This window comes from Melanerpes formicivorus, unplaced genomic scaffold, assembly GCF_026170545.1.
Source record: "Melanerpes formicivorus ecotype bairdi unplaced genomic scaffold, bMelFor1.0.p_v2 SCAF_1852, whole genome shotgun sequence".
NCBI classification, from domain to species: domain Eukaryota; kingdom Metazoa; phylum Chordata; class Aves; order Piciformes; family Picidae; genus Melanerpes; species Melanerpes formicivorus.
In genome coordinates, this window is record NW_027144204.1 from 15,001 (window position 1) to 25,000 (window position 10,000).

Below are 10,000 nucleotides of genomic sequence, written 5' to 3' on the forward strand. Positions count from 1 at the left end.
GCACACGCTTCCCGACTCCACGCGGCCACAGAGGCCGGCTGGGGCTCCCCCGCCCCCGAGGCCGGCCCCTGGCTGCCAGATCCCGGGCACGATTCAGGCAGCAGCAGCGGAAGCGAGCGATACCGACACGCCCGGCGGGGAGAAGGCCCTCGTCTCTCTCCCCGCCTTGCCACGGGAGCACCGGGACGTGCTAGAGGAGACAGCGACCCGCGGAAGCGGGGCGCGCCCCCGGCACGCCAGGACCTTAGAGCCGGGGCGGCTCGCTCGGCAGCGGGCGGGGGTACGGGCCACAAAGCCGCCCTTCTCAGGCTAGAGGTTTCATTTAGGGAGGAACCCTCGGGGACCCCACCCGGGCAGGTGAGGCCTCACGCGCGGCGCCGCTTTTAGCCCCTTTTAACTTTCGCGACGCCGCCGCCTCGCTCTCGGCTCGGCCAACCCCCGCCACACGCAGCTGCTCGCGGCCGGCACCCGCGGGTACCCGGAACCGAGGACGACACCGGCGCCTCACGCGTTTTAGGACACCTGAAAACTCACGGGGCCACGCAGCAGTCACAAAGCCGGTTGCGGTAGACCGGTCCCCGAACCCTGCCCCAGCGCCGGGGGGGAGGTGGAAAGGGGAGGATGCGGCAAGGCACGCGCCGGGCCGCTAACGCCACGGCTCCCCCCCGCTCGAGCCGCTCGGGGCTGGGGGAACGAGGACGACACCTCACACGCGACGGGAAGCGAAGTGGAAAGGAAGACCGCCCTTGCCCTGCCGGCCGGGGGCCCTTTCCGACGCGACCCGAAAGGCCTCATCGATCAACAAGGACAGAAGGAAAGGAAGCCAGCGGAGGCCCCACGGCCTCGCTCTTCTGGGACAGACACAGCCACGCGCACCCGCCACCGCCCTCGGGAGCAGCCAGCAGGCACGGGGCTCGGCGTGCGGGCAACACGCCGGAGGAGCAAACGGGGCGCCCTCCAGAGATGGGGGGGGGGGCAAGCTGCACCGGGCCGCACCGGCTCACAGGGCACCTCTGCCTCCCCGAAATGTGGGCTTGCATTTTCCCTCAAGCTGCACCGAGTTACATCTCCATCACGGGGCGCCCCTCTGGAGCCAGGAGGAAGCCGTGCTGGGGCACCGGCTTGCCCTCCTCCCCCCATGCCGGGCTCCATAGCATACGAGTGGCCAGTCACCGCCGCTGGCTTTTCCCTTAGATGCCGTGCCCCCGCGGGCTGCGGCTTTGGCCATGGGGGGGAACCCCCGTGAAGAGGGTCCAGTGCTGGGAACTCTCTCTGCCCCTTACCGGGCTCTCTCTCGCCGTGCCTGGACGGGCTTGCTTTCCATTCTTGGTGGGACCGACGCCGGCACCACGTCTCCCCGGCTTTCTCTGCCCCCGTGCCCCACCGGGCAAACTTCGCTTCGGGGGTTCCACACTTCGGCAGTGGCCGGCGCCAGCCACTCGTCAACTTTTTTTCTTTTCCCCGCTTTCGTTGCTGAGCCCGGGCTGGGCTCCGGCTCACGGACGAGCGAAACCCATCCAACACCGCTGAGGGTGCGCCAGCGGCCGCTCCAAACCGCCGCGCCTTTGTTCGGCCCCGCGGGTCCCCTCTCTGACCCGGGCGAAAGCCACCGAGAAGCCAGACGGACCCCTGCCCAGCCGCCTGGCGGGTGGCTTGGAGCAGCCGCTCGGCAGCGCTGCCCTGGGAGTGCTCGGCGTCACTCGTTCCCTCATATACGGAACTGGAGGGCCGTCAGCTCCCCGAGCGCACAACCAGCCGACCTCCGCCCAGCGGCAGGTCGCAGAAATCACGCCGGCTTGTACGATGACGTAGGCGGAGGCAGAGCGCAACAGCGACCCCTTGGCGACAAGCGCGATCTCCGCGGAGAGCACGTCTACTCGCCGAGGGAGAGCACGTCTACTCGCCGAGGGAGAGCACGTCTACTCGCCGAGGGAGAGCACGTCTACTCGCCGAGGGAGAGCACGTCTACTCGCCCAGGGAGAGCACGTCTACTCGCCCAGGGAGAGCACGTCTACTCGCCCAGGGAGAGCACGTCTACTCGCCCAGGGAGAGCACGTCTACTCGCCCAGGGAGAGCACGTCTACTCGCCCAGGGAGAGCACGTCTACTCGCCGAGGGAGAGCACGTCTACTCGCCCAGGGAGAGCACGTCTACTCGCCCAGGGAGAGCACGTCTACTCGCCCAGGGAGAGCACGTCTACTCGCCCAGGGAGAGCACGTCTACTCGCCCAGGGAGAGCACGTCTACTCGCCCAGGGAGAGCACGTCTACTCGCCCAGGGAGAGCACGTCTACCTCCCGCCTGAGGGAGAGCACGGGGGGGGGGGGGACAAAGACAGGCGGCAGCAGCTTCGGTGAACGTCACCCGGGAGGCGACCGGGGCTGTCCCGGGGCAGTCCCGGGAAGCCGGCGTCCGACACAGGGAACCGTCAGCTGCCGGACCGGGGCGAATCCCCGCGGCCACGGCAGGGGTGGGGGCTCGAAGACAGCCGGCAGCCGCTTCGGTGAACGTCACCCGGGAGGAGACTGGGGCCCTCCCGGGACCGTCCCGGGAAGACGACGTTCGGCACGAGATCCCGGCCGCGGCCGGACCGGCTCGAAGCCTCGCGGTCCCGGCAGCAGCCGGAGCCGCTCGCCGTTCGGGCTCCCGGCACCCTACAGATCGGCGACTCGTTCGCGGGCGGCGGGGGGAGGCAGTGGAGGGGGTGCGGGCAGAAGCGGCCGCGGAGGCGGAGGGGGGGGGGGGGGCTCGAAGACAGCCGGCAGCCGCTTCGGTGAACGTCACCCAGGAGGCGATCGGGGCCGTCCCGGGGCCGTCCCGGGATGCCGGCTTCCGGCACGGGGTCCCGGCCGCGGCCGGACCGGCTCGTATCCCCGCGGCTCCGGCAGGGGGGGGGGGGGCTCGAAGACTGGCGGCAGCCGCTCCGCTGAACGTCACCCGGCCGGCGACCGGGGCCGTCCCGGGGCCGTCCCGGGATGCCGGCTTCCGGCACGGGGTCCCGGCCGCGGCCGGACCGGCTCGAATCCCCGCGGTCCCGGCAGCAGCCGGAGCCGCTCGCCGTTCGGGCTCCCGGCACCCTACGGATCCGCCGACTCGTTCGCCGGCGGCGGGGGGAGGCAGTGGAGGGGGTGCGGGCAGAAGCGGCAGCGGAGGCGGAGGGGGGGGGGGGCTCGAAGACAGCCGGCAGCCGCTTCGGTGAACGTCACCCGGCCGGCGACCGGGGCCGTCCCGGGGCTGTCCGGGGATGCCGGCTTCCGGCACGGGGTCCCGGCCGCGGCCGGACCGGCTCGAATCCCCGCGGTCCCGACAGCAGCCGGAGCCGCTCGCCGTTCGGGCTCCCGGCACCCTACAGATCCGGCGACTCGTTCGCGGGCGGCGGGGGGAGGCAGTGGAGGGGGTGCGGGCAGAAGCGGCCGCGGAGGCGGAGGGGGGGGGGGGGGCTCGAAGACAGCCGGCAGCCGCTTCGGTGAACGTCACCCAGGAGGCGATCGGGGCCGTCCCGGGGCCGTCCCGGGATGCCGGCTTCCGGCACGGGGTCCCGGCCGCGGCCGGACCGGCTCGTATCCCCGCGGCTCCGGCAGGGGGGGGGGGGGCTCGAAGACAGCCGGCAGCCGCTTCGGAGAACGTCACCCGGCCGGCGACCGCGGCCGTTCCGGGGCCGTCCCGGGAAGCCTGCGACAGGCACGGGGTCCCGGCCTCGGCCGGACCCGCACTGGGTGCCGCCGCCTCGGGCTCTCGGGACGGTATGGATCCGCCGACTCGTTCGCCGGCGGCGGGGGGAGGCAGTGGAGGGGGTGCGGGGAGAAGCGGCAGCGGAGGCGGAGGGGGGGGGGGGCTCGAAGACAGCCGGCAGCCGCTTCGGTGAACGTCACCCGGGAGGAGACTGGGGCCCTCCCGGGACCGTCCCGGGAAGACGACGTTCGGCACGAGATCCCGGCCGCGGCCGGACCGGCTCGAAGCCTCGCGGTCCCGGCAGCAGCCGGAGCCGCTCGCCGCCTCGGGCTCCCGGCCCCCTACAGATCCGGCGACTCGTTCGCGGGCGGCGGGGGGAGGCAGTGGAGGGGGTGCGGGGAGAAGCGGCAGCGGAGGCGGAGGGGGGGGGGGCTCGAAGACAGCCGGCAGCCGCTTCGGTGAACGTCACCCAGGAGGCGATCGGGGCCGTCCCGGGGCCGTCCCGGGATGCCGGCTTCCGGCACGGCACGGGGTCCCGGCCGCGGCCGGACCGGCTCGTATCCCCGCGGCTCCGGCGGGGGGGGGGGGGGGCTCGAAGACAGCCGGCAGCCGCTTCGGAGAACGTCACCCGGCCGGCGACCGCGGCCGTTCCGGGGCCGTCCCGGGAAGCCTGCGACAGGCACGGGGTCCCGGCCTCGGCCGGACCCGCACTGGGTGCCGCCGCCTCGGGCTCTCGGGACGGTATGGATCCGCCGACTCGTTCGCCGGCGGCGGGGGGAGGCAGTGGAGGGGGTGCGGGGAGAAGCGGCAGCGGAGGCGGAGGGGGGGGGGGGCTCGAAGACAGCCGGCAGCCGCTTCGGTGAACGTCACCCGGCCGGCGACCGGGGCCGTCCCGGGGCTGTCCGGGGATGCCGGCTTCCGGCACGGGGTCCCGGCCGCGGCCGGACCGGCTCGAATCCCCGCGGTCCCGACAGCAGCCGGAGCCGCTCGCCGTTCGGGCTCCCGGCACCCTACAGATCCGGCGACTCGTTCGCGGGCGGCGGGGGGAGGCAGTGGAGGGGGTGCGGGCAGAAGCGGCCGCGGAGGCGGAGGGGGGGGGGGGGGCTCGAAGACAGCCGTCAGCCGCTTCGGTGAACGTCACCCGGGAGGCGACCGGGACCGGCCCGGGAAGCCATCGTCCGGCCCGGATCCCGGCCGCGGCCGGACCGGCTCGAATCCCCGCGGCCCCGGCACGGGGGAGGCCCAAAGACTGGCGGCAGCCGCTCCGCTGAACGTCACCCGGCCGGCGACCGGGGCCGTCCCGGGGCCGTCCCGGGATGCCGGCTTCCGGCACGGGGTCCCGGCCGCGGCCGGACCGGCTCGAATCCCCGCGGTCCCGGCAGCAGCCGGAGCCGCTCGCCGTTCGGGCTCCCGGCACCCTACGGATCCGCCGACTCGTTCGCCGGCGGCGGGGGGAGGCAGTGGAGGGGGTGCGGGCAGAAGCGGCAGCGGAGGCGGAGGGGGGGGGGGGCTCGAAGACAGCCGGCAGCCGCTTCGGTGAACGTCACCCGGCCGGCGACCGGGGCCGTCCCGGGGCTGTCCGGGGATGCCGGCTTCCGGCACGGGGTCCCGGCCGCGGCCGGAGCGGCTCGAATCCCCGCGGTCCCGGCAGCAGCCGGAGCCGCTCGCCGTTCGGGCTCCCGGCACCCTACAGATCCGGCGACTCGTTCGCCGGCGGCGGGGGGAGGCAGTGGAGGGGGTGCGGGGAGAAGCGGCAGCGGAGGCGGAGGGGGGGGGGGGGCTCGAAGACAGCCGGCAGCCGCTTCGGTGAACGTCACCCGGGAGGCGACCGGGACCGGCCCGGGAAGCCATCGTCCGGCCCGGGATCCCGGCCGCGGCCGGACCGGCTCGAATCCCCGCGGCCCCGGCACGGGGGAGGCCCAAAGACTGGCGGCAGCCGCTTCGCTGAACGTCACCCGGCCGGCGACCGGGGCCGTCCCGGGGCCGTCCCGGGATGCCGGCTTCCGGCACGGGGTCCCGGCCGCGGCCGGACCGGCTCGAATCCCCGCGGTCCCGGCAGCAGCCGGAGCCGCTCGCCGTTCGGGCTCCCGGCACCCTACGGATCCGCCGACTCTTTCGCCGGCGGCGGGGGGAGGCAGTGGAGGGGGTGCGGGCAGAAGCGGCAGCGGAGGCGGAGGGGGGGGGGGCTCGAAGACAGCCGGCAGCCGCTTCGGTGAACGTCACCCGGCCGGCGACCGGGGCCGTCCCGGGGCCGTCCGGGGATGCCGGCTTCCGGCACGGGGTCCCGGCCGCGGCCGGAGCGGCTCGAATCCCCGCGGTCCCGGCAGCAGCCGGAGCCGCTCGCCGTTCGGGCTCCCGGCACCCTACAGATCCGGCGACTCGTTCGCCGGCGGCGGGGGGAGGCAGTGGAGGGGGTGCGGGGAGAAGCGGCAGCGGAGGCGGAGGGGGGGGGGGGGCTCGAAGACAGCCGGCAGCCGCTTCGGTGAACGTCACCCGGGAGGCGACCGGGACCGGCCCGGGAAGCCATCGTCCGGCCCGGGATCCCGGCCGCGGCCGGACCGGCTCGAAGCCCCGCGGCCCCGGCACGGGGGAGGCCCAAAGACTGGCGGCAGCCGCTTCGCTGAACGTCACCCGGCCGGCGACCGGGGCCGTCCCGGGGCCGTCCCGGGATGCCGGCTTCCGGCACGGGGTCCCGGCCGCGGCCGGACCGGCTCGAATCCCCGCGGTCCCGGCAGCAGCCGGAGCCGCTCGCCGTTCGGGCTCCCGGCACCCTACGGATCCGCCGACTCGTTCGCGGGCGGCGGGGGGAGGCAGTGGAGGGGGTGCGGGCAGAAGCGGCCGCGGAGGCGGAGGGGGGGGGGGGGCTCGAAGACAGCCGTCAGCCGCTTCGGTGAACGTCACCCGGGAGGCGACCGGGACCGGCCCGGGAAGCCATCGTCCGGCCCCGGATCCCGGCCGCGGCCGGACCGGCTCGAATCCCCGCGGCCCCGGCACGGGGGAGGCCCAAAGACTGGCGGCAGCCGCTTCGCTGAACGTCACCCGGCCGGCGACCGGGGCCGTCCCGGGGCCGTCCCGGGATGCCGGCTTCCGGCACGGGGTCCCGGCCGCGGCCGGACCGGCTCGAATCCCCGCGGTCCCGGCAGCAGCCGGAGCCGCTCGCCGTTCGGGCTCCCGGCACCCTACGGATCCGGCGACTCGTTCGCCGGCGGCGGGGGGAGGCAGTGGAGGCGGTGCGGGGAGAAGCGGCAGCGGAGGCGGAGGGGGGGCGGGGGGGACGATAGTGGCGGGGGGCGGGGGGTGCTCGAAGGCAGCCGGCAGCCGGTTCGGTGAACATTCGCCGGGGCGGGGGGGCGACCTGTCCGTGCCCGGGGCAGCCCCGGGAAGCCGGCAGCCAGCACGGGGTCCCGGCAGCACCTGTTCCCTGCCCTGGGACTTGCCGTGCCCGGCGGCCGGTTGCCGGGTGGGGGGAGCGATGAGAGGCGGGGCGCAGCGGCCGGGGCAGCGCCGGGCCGCAGCGGGGGGCTGGGCGGGTGGGGTAGGCGTCGAGCGGCAAGCCCTCGGCTGCAGCGAATGTTCGGCGGTGCGGGGCGGGGGGGGGACGGGACGACACGTTGGGGGCGCCGAGTCCGAGCCACCCCCGGCCCCAGGGGCGGCCGGAGGGGGAGGCCGGTGCCTGGCCCTGGGAGCTGCTGGGCGCCGGATGGCCGAGGGTGCGTCAGAAGCCGCCCGAGCGGTCGAGCAGGTCCTCCAGAAAGGCCTAGGGTGGCTTCGAGGGCCCCGGGAGCAGTCGAGGGAGGCCTCCAGGCAGGTCTGGAGTGGATGGGAGGCCTTCCAAAGCAGACAAGGGAGGCTGCCAGCGGGGCCTAGGCTGGCACTGCAGCCTGTAAATGGTTGGGGGGGGGGCCTCTGGTGCGGCCTGGAGTCTCTGGGTGGCGTCCAGAGAGGTGCAAAAGATCCTCTGGTGCGGCCTGTGGTGGCGGAGAAGCCTGCAGAGCGTGCGGGGGAGGCTTCTGGTGCGGCCTGGGGTGGGTCGGAAGCCTGCAGAGCGTGCGGGGGAGGCTTCTGTTGGGGCCTGGGGTGGGTCAGAAGCCTACAGAGCGTGCGGGGGAGGCTTCTGGTGCGGCCTGGGGTGGGTCGGAAGCCTGCAGAGCGTGCGGGAGAGGCTTCTGTTGGGGCCTGGGGTGGCTGAGAAGCCTGCAGAGCGTGCGGGAGAGGCTTCTGCTGCGGCCTGGGGTGGCTGAGAAGCCTGCAGAGCGTGCGGGAGAGGCTTCTGCTGCGGCCTGGGGTGGCTGAGAAGCCTGCAGAGCGTGCGGGAGAGGCTTCTGGTGCGGCCTGGGGTGGCTGAGAAGCCTGCAGAGCGTGCGGGAGAGGCTTCTGCTGCGGCCTGGGGTGGCTGAGAAGCCTGCAGAGCGTGCGGGAGAGGCTTCTGCTGCGGCCTGGGGTGGCTGAGAAGCCTGCAGAGCGTGCGGGAGAGGCTTCTGCTGCGGCCTGGGGTGGCTGAGAAGCCTGCAGGGCGTGCGGGAGAGGCTTCTGCTGCGGCCTGGGGTGGGTGGGAAGCCTGCAGAGCGTGCGGGGGAGGCTTCTGGTGCGGCCTGGGGTGGCTGAGAAGCCTGCAGAGCGTGCGGGGGAGGCTTCTGGTGCGGCCTGGGGTGGCTGAGAAGCCTGCAGAGCGTGCGGGAGAGGCTTCTGCTGCGGCCTGGGGTGGCTGAGAAGCCTGCAGAGCGTGCGGGGGAGGCTTCTGGTGCGGCCTGGGGTGGCTGAGAAGCCTGCAGAGCGTGCGGGAGAGGCTTCTGCTGCGGCCTGGGGTGGCTGAGAAGCCTGCAGAGCGTGCGGGGGAGGCTTCTGGTGCGGCCTGGGGTGGCTGAGAAGCCTGCAGAGCGTGCGGGAGAGGCTTCTGCTGCGGCCTGGGGTGGCTGAGAAGCCTGCAGAGCGTGCGGGAGAGGCTTCTGCTGCGGCCTGGGGTGGCTGAGAAGCCTGCAGAGCGTGCGGGGGAGGCTTCTGGTGCGGCCTGGGGTGGGTCGGAAGCCTGCAGAGCATGCGGGGGAGGCTTCTGCTGCGGCCTGGGGTGGCTGAGAAGCCTGCAGAGCGTGCGGGGGAGGCTTCTGGTGCGGCCTGGGGTGGCTGAGAAGCCTGCAGAGCGTGCGGGAGAGGCTTCTGGTGCGGCCTGGGGTGGCTGAGAAGCCTGCAGTGCGTGCGGGGGAGGCTTCTGCTGCGGCCTGGGGTGGCTGAGAAGCCTGCAGAGCGTGCGGGAGAGGCTTCTGCTGCGGCCTGGGGTGGGTCGGAAGCCTGCAGAGCGTGCGGGAGAGGCTTCTGCTGCGGCCAGGGGTGGGTCGGAAGCCTGCAGAGCTTGCGGGGGAGGCTTCTGGTGCGGCCTGGGGTGGGTCGGAAGCCTGCAGAGCATGCGGGGGAGGCTTCTGCTGCGGCCTGGGGTCTCTGGGTGGCCTCTAGAGAGGTGCAAAAGACCCTCTGGGTTGGGCTGGGGTGGCTCTTGGACCCCTGCCACACAGTGGAGAGAGGCCTCCGGCCCGCCACCTGTGTCCCTGTGTGCCTGAGTGCCTGTGTCCCTGTGTCCCTGTGTCCCTGTGTCCCTGAGTGCCTGAGTGCCTGTGTCCCTGTGTCCCTGTGTCCCTGTGTCCCTGAGTGCCTGAGTGCCTGTGTCCCTGTGTCCCTGTGTCCCTGAGTGCCTGAGTGCCTGAGTGCCTGTGTCCCTGTGTCCTTGTGTCCCTGTGTCCCTGTGTGCCTGAGTGCCTGTGTCCCTGTGTCCCTGTCTGTGTACCTGTGTGCGAGTGTCCGGCACGCCACCCAGCGGCGGCGGGCAAGCAGGTAGGCGGGTGGGCGGGCCGGCGAGGGCCAGTGTGAGTTTGGGGGGTGGGAGGGGAGGCGGCAGCTGGAAGCGTCAGAGGAGGGGGCGTGGCTCCGGCTGGCCCCGGGAGCAGGTTCCCGGGACCGGGACCGGCTGGACCCGGCGGGTGGTTGATCCCGGGGCGGGGGGCAGAGGCGGCGGGAAGCGGCAGCTGCGTGTGCGGCGGGGGGGTGGAGGGCGAACCGCGGCGGGAAGCGGATGCTTCAGAGCAGGTTACGGGGGCGGGGACGGACGACACCACCTGTCCCCGCCCCGGGACGGGCTGGACCCGGCGCCCTGGACCCGGCGCCGTGTACCCGCCGCCGCCCCCGCCGCCGCCCCCCTCCGCCACCCCGGGACCCCGACGTTTTTTGGCGCCCGCGCCTTTTTTTGCTCCCCGCCTGCCCGCGCTGCCCCGGGCCCTCCCCCGGGGCGGGGCGGGAGGGAGGGACGGACGGACGGGTAGCCGGGGATCTCCGAGCGCGCGCC